We start from the raw sequence: 7,131 nt of genomic DNA, 5'->3' as shown, positions 1-7,131 counted from the left end.
CCACGGCCCCGGGAGGCCGCAGCAGGGGCAGTGGGGTGTTTGCGACGACGGTCCTGGCCGCGCTTGGTCAGAGGGGAGCCGGGCCCTTCCTGGCGAGCCTTCCCTTTCTCCGCAGCCGAGAACCTCTTCGGCGGAGCCATGAGGATGGCGAGTGGCCGAGAAGAAGACAGAGGGTAGCCAGGAGGGATGAACTGGAGGGGCTCACGCCATTCCGTACATATATCCGAGGGAGGCCAACCGACGGCCTCCATGATCACAGGTAATCATGACCCATTTTGCATGCAGGGACTTGTCAAATCATGCAGTTACCGAGGCGTCATGGGGGAGCCAGGACTCCCACATCCAATCAACCGCCATGCGGCGCCCAAGGCCGCAAGCTCTTGGGGCCCGCGGCGCTTCGCACTTGCCTCTTCGCTTCTCTGCTAAGCCAAGTCCGAGAGCGCCTTGGGCCCGGGGGCTACTGTCGGCATTCTGGGAACAGGGATACCCAGACTTGCGTGCCTGTGGCCTGTGGCGTGGCTCAAGGAGTGGCCCAGCACGGCCCATCTTCATCGACACATGCTCAAGACCCTCGCGAGGGGTCAAGCCTCACGGGGAAGGGCGACAGGAGGCTTCCTCAGGCATGGCCTCGTCAGGCTGGCTCGCGAGGAGGTGGAGAGATCAAGGCGGGGTAACTCACAAGGTGCCCGTGACGCAAGCCATGACGACCAAGGCCAGGTGGGCGCCGGCCTGCATGCACCCCTTGTTTCCGACCTGCGCCAGGTATGCAGCGAGTGGCGCCCTCGACTCTGACCTAGGACACGGCACTGTTCTTCCACTGACATATGCGCTCTTTGGGTACATGGCCTGCATGTCAACGCAGGCAGCGCACAGCAGAGGAACCTTTGGTAGGCCAGGGTGGTCAGAAGCGGGCATTTCATAAACCGATGATTGTTCATTGAGTGTGACGTCATCTTTTTCATGTATATAAGCCTACTATGTTGATAGCCCATTCGATATGTTGTGATTCATAAATATCGCTGCAAACATCAATGTTCTGCTTATCACAGATAAGATTGATTAATACCCGTAACAATCCATGTCCTTAACAAAGGGTGCATGCACGTATAGGTTGAGCGTGTGTCTTGTGTCATGTGTTGTGTGCATGCAAGCGTGCGAGTGTTGCGTGCGTGCAAGGGTACGTTTCAGTGTTGCTTGCATGGGTGCGTACGTGCGTGTGTTCGTGAGTGCATGTGTACATGCCAGTGTTGCACGCCAGCATGCGTGCGTGTGTACGTTATGTGTACGTGTTAGTGTTGCACGCCTGCATGGGTGCGTGTTTTGCGTGCGTGCATGTGTACGTGCGGGGTAAGGCCACACGTCAGTCGACTGACTTTTTAATCTCTGGTCATTAGATTTTCCAGCCGTTGGATACGAAATCAAGGGCCTTGAGTTTATCATCAAACTCCACCCCCCTGAGCCGCCAGCCACCACCCGCGGCCAGCCCCCGCCGCCCCGCCCTCCCCTAAACCACTCCCCACCGTCGGTCCACCGCTGCACCGGCCATCCCTCTAGGCCCCCCGCGCCGAGCTTTTTCTCCGGCGATCCCCACCCCACCGCCCAATCAACGCCCCCCAACCAGAGGTCTCATGACTTCGAATACCCACCGACCACTAATTTATTACCATTTCTGTCCTTCATATACGCGCTGACGGGTGGGCCCTATGGTAATGTGCGCTGCTGAATGTGGACCGTTTGACTGGTCAATTGATCGTGTTATCAACAAATTACGGAGTTGTATGGTGAGCCAGTGATCGTATGATCACCCTAAAATGTACTCCTATTTTATTGACACAGTACAGACTCAAACTACCATCTTCTTTCTTTCACATACGGGCTGACAGGTGGGCCTCACGGTTACACACCCCGATGGGGCAACACTAGTGGCGCCACATGGAACGTTTGACTGGTCACTTGATTGTGTCATCAACAAAATACGAAGTTGTACGGGTGAGCCAGTGACCATATAATCATGACATGTATTTGTTTAACACGGTACAGACGCAAGGGCTCATATATACGCGCAAGCACTCATCGCTATTAGCGCACACACGCGGACCCTACCCCTATGAGCACCTTCGAGAGAGTTGGCCAGCATATATGATCTTGAGATTTTACGAAGTCACCATAGGTGCCTCGTAGTCGAGTGGAACGTCTCCTCCCACTGAACGCACATCGCCGGAAAATACTGAAATTAACACAAGATAAATGTGAGCACCGGGACATTAACCTTGGTGGGCTCGAGAAACCATTGTCCTCCTAACCATCCAACCACATGTTGGTTAGCACGACAAAATGTATGTGGTGACCATGATGACCTTATTCTGAAGTCCAGTGACCATGTCGTGCTTTCGCTTCAAATACAATGACCATAAGTGTCGCCAACAAAATACAGAGCACACATCAAATGCAAAGTCCGTCAGTGTCATCAACAAAATATGGAGACGTATCGTGAGCTATATACCGTTGTACTATTGTATATGCTTATTTTCTTAGTGGCCGATTGCGTGTGTGGTGTGGTGGGCACATCATTTCTAGTTGTGGTGAGTCAACATGAAGACTCATGGGTCGGTTCCATCCTGCACCACATATAGGTTGGACCGAGATGCATTATACGAAGACCCATGTGGAGGACTCGGCGTACAACACGAAGCTATGAGAGTCGCGGAGGACTCTATACCCACTGGTAATAAGCCAACTATATATGATTTGTAACCCTAGGCCCCCAGTATGCTACAGAAGCTTGGGGGCTAGTTTGTCGATAGTATACACACACGCACAATGCATGGTACTCACGTGTACTTTGTACACACCCCTATCACTAATATACAGTACCAGGAGTAGGCTCTTTCTTGAACTACAAGGGCCCGAACTAGGGTAAAACTTTGCCTCATATTACCATCCAGCCTAACAGCCAGGGATATCCTACCGAATGATATGATGAAATCATATCTGCCAACTACTAAGAGAGATGTGTGTCTAGGGGGGGGCAATGTGTTTGAGAGAGGCCTAAAGAAAATGTGCGTGCGGGAGACACGTAGGCACATATATGCGCGTATTGAGGGCTAGTAGAGACCGTGCGTGTGTACATATGCATGTGAGAGAAATAGTGTTTTCCAACTGAGATTAGTGAAAAGAATGGTACATAGTAGTCAGAAAGAGAGAGGGAGAAATAGAGAGAGCATGTGCGTGAGACACCCCGACACCCTGAGAGAGATTGTGAGCATGTGTGAAAGAGAAATACCGATGCATATAAAGTGTACGCACTTATGCGTTAGATAGAGAGATATATAGCGCATTTGTGAGAACGGGTCGAGGCATAGTGCATCTACGTGTAAAAGGCGGTTCTACGCATTAAATTAAAATATAAATGACATTATTATTTTTGGATGAGATCATGAATTTTGCAAATTGCGTATGGACGAAAATCGGTCTATCAGACACCCATACTCTTTTGAATTCTAGCATGTGCATGTGTTTATTTCATATTATCGATCCATAGAGTGAGAGCGGTTTGAAATATAGGCAATGGATGCTTTTGCAATTCATATATAAACATTAATAAGTGCACTCCATGTTGTTAGTGTGAAGCACTTTATACATTTGTCACTTGCATGGATACATTGCAAATTGCTAGCTACGAAATAGAATGCATGTCGAATTCAACATAAAGGGGGTTTCGAAGATCCGAATTGATAGGAAGTGCATTCATCTATTTGAACCCGAGATAATGGCATTTGTAAATCAAATGTAAAAGGGGGCATCAATCTTTATTGTGAGTTTGAACATGCTATATATATTCATACGCATATCTAACTTTTTTTGCAACCAAGGACATTATATCTTGAACCATGCATGAACTAAGGTAAGTTGCATATTTTTTAATATATACTCATGTACAATGTATATTCAAATGTACCCCTCCATTCAAAAATAATCGTAGCTTTAGGATTTTCAAGAGTAAAGATTTGTGAAGTTTGACAAATCCTGAAAGTTCAATTCAACAGAATCAAAAACATTAATGCTTTTGCTCCCAAATACTGAATGAAGCGCCAAATAGGCATGTGGTCACCCAAAACCGTGCGAGACTAATGTTTGATGAAATTACTGTCCTGACTCTAGCCCGTGTAGCCTATCGGCCCGATGTCCAAAGGTCTAATCCGGGGTAGGTTTGTAACTTCAACAAGATGCCAGTCTCAACCGCCTCCGAGAAGCATTCATATGCCGTGGGTGCCTAAACACCCATGCGCTCGGCCGAAATCTATCCCGCCCACATTTGGGACACCTGAGATTACTATCCTACCCCCAACCTGCAATATGTCCAAAATTTTAGATGGGGGCAAAGTTTGTAACTTTCCCCAAATTTCAAACAAGCGCGTCTCAAACCGAATCATTGTTCCCCCTTAGTTCCCCGCTTCCCTCAGTTTCCCCATTCATACTCCGTGGGCGCCAAAACGCCCTCTCCACCAGCCGCGAAACCCCAGCCTCCTCTGTCCTCCACCCCATAGTGGCCAATCCACCGCCGCCCTCCTCCTCCACGCCGGAGCCGGTACCCCGACGTTGTCGTCCAACGCAACCGCAACCGCAACACCCTCAAGGACTTAGCAGCTAAAGCCGAGGCAAAGCTGGCTCCACGACGCCGACGCTGACGTGCGCCGTACTAGAACCACTCCGACCACGCCGTCCCACACCTCACTGCTGCCGCTCCATTGTCGCAACCGTCCACCGCACCGGAGCTGTTTCCGCTACGCCATCGTTCACCACCTCGGATCTGCTTCCCCGCTGCCGACAGACGGCCACCGCACCACACTCAACAACTTGGCCATGGGTTCGTCCAAGGCTGCACCATCCTCCACAACTTCTGGTTTCCGGTGAACCACAAGAAGATCGTTGGAAAAACAGAAGGAGGACATAGCACTGCCAGCAGAAAGAGGTAGTCCTCTTCCCTTATTCGTTCAAATCTTACGTCTCCGCTCACATCGTATTCATCCCACAAAATAAAATAGTTGAGCGCTTCTTACTGCATCTTCTTCGTGATACTAAATGCACAAGGTTTCCTCCCTTTTACTATTTCACCTTTGCTAGAGATCAGTAGCCCGCCTGGATTTCAATTGAGGGTCAGTCGAACAGCAATTAAAAGAAGCAGCACCCGCTTAGGCGCGCGGAGCACCTAGTCCGCCTGTTCCCTGGGAAAGCAGCACATCAGTGTCTATCATAGGGGTGTGGGGCGCAGGAGCTGCTTGCGCCTGATCTGGAGGTCAGCGGGGCTTGAATGGATGGCTGGGGGGCGGTGCCAAGCACGGCGGGGCGGTGAGGTCGAGGGGAGGGCGCAGGCAGGGGAGGAATACTGGGCCGGTGGTCGCTGGTGTTTCAAGGAAGATCGTCAACACTGACTGGCTGGAGGTAGATGAAGGCGATCTGCCCGTTCTTTGTACATCGGATGGTGCAAAAAAAATAGACTGACCTATTTGCTTTTAGTCGACTGTTATTTTCATAGAATCCTGTAGTAATTTATTGTGCCATGCATGTTGTAGAGCTATCATATGTCTCTCGTCATTTATTTCTCACCGACCTGCTATCTGCTACCATTACACTATACTAATTGTGCACACACTTGACCCTTACTCACACTATTGTTTTTTTATGAATGGGTATTTCAGAAAAGAAAAGACAGAAGTCGCTCTAGTATAATTGGAAGATAAGCACTAAGCGTTTTAGCGCTCTAATGGGTGCAGTGTCAGCAGTTGGAGACGGTAAATGTAGCGCTGTAGTTGATGATCTTAATTGCCACACACAACCATCCCAGGTGCTTGCTTTAACTTTGCGTTGTCAAATGTGGTTACATGTTGCATATGGTGTCTAGCTTGTATTGCTTCCAATTTGTTAAATTGCATCTGCTTACTTTACACATTATACCTTTGATAATGACATGCCTTCCTGTTTTTGATACATACTACATATGTCTAATAACCATGTTCGTACAACAAACTAATGCTCTTTTGTATTCCTCGTCAATCACTTATGATGAGACAGTCACCCGAGTGGGTTACTGTGAGAAGCGCTACTCGTTTAAAGATTGCAGTGTCATCCTCCCCACATGATTCTCAAGAAACAGCAAGGCTAAATGAAGATAGTCAACATAGCTCTCTAGTTGATCACCGCAATTCCCCCACACGACCATCGTAGGTGCTTGCTCTTACTTGGCAGTGTGATATGTGGTTGCATGTTGCATATGGTGTCTACCTTGTAATGCTTCTAATTAGGGTAAATTGCATCTGCTTAGTTAACACATTATACATGTGAATATGACATGCCTTCCTGTTTTGGGTACATACTACGTCTTTCTATTAACCATGTTCTTACATCAAACTACTTTTCTTGTGTATCCCTCATCAATCACTTCTGACGGTACACATTCAAGTTGACAGTGTAATATTGGTTGCATCTTGCATATCATTTCAAACATTTATTCCCTCTAATTTGTTGAAGTGCCACTTATAATGAGATACATCTAACTTGGTAGAGTGATTTTGGTTGGATCTTTCATATGGTGTCTAGATTGCATTGCTTCCAATTTGTTGAAATGCCTTCACTACAAAAAAAGACACATCCATGACAATTTGGGTCGAATGATTTTTTTTCTGACATACATATGACACTTCTATGACGATAATTGTGACAAAACCCGGTATCATCATAGATGTGGTGGGCTCCTACTTCTATGACAAAAAATCATGACAAAAAATGGGCTTTTCGTCCTGGGTGGGCCGGACACGCGGCTCCATGACATTCTTTGGGCCGTCCATGACGAAAAAACCGTGGTAGAAGCGAGGGCGACGAAAATTTTGAGGAGTTCCCGGTTACGGTGGGAGGTCGGGGGCCGAGCGATGCGCGTTTCACTTGTACATGTACGCGCGTGTGTGCAAGGCATTGGCTCTAACTAAAGCCGAGCGAGGCGTTGGGCTCTAACTAAACACGAGCGATTGCACTGCAGGCTACTCGTTAGTGATCCCGAGCGATCGATCGATGGCTGTTAACTGAACCTGATCGAGCAATTCTTTTTCTACTGCTGCTAACTGAAGCCGATCGATT

This window comes from Triticum dicoccoides, chromosome 3B, assembly GCF_002162155.2.
Source record: "Triticum dicoccoides isolate Atlit2015 ecotype Zavitan chromosome 3B, WEW_v2.0, whole genome shotgun sequence".
Taxonomy (NCBI): Eukaryota; Viridiplantae; Streptophyta; class Magnoliopsida; order Poales; family Poaceae; genus Triticum; species Triticum dicoccoides.
Note: the sequence above shows the minus strand (reverse complement) of the source record.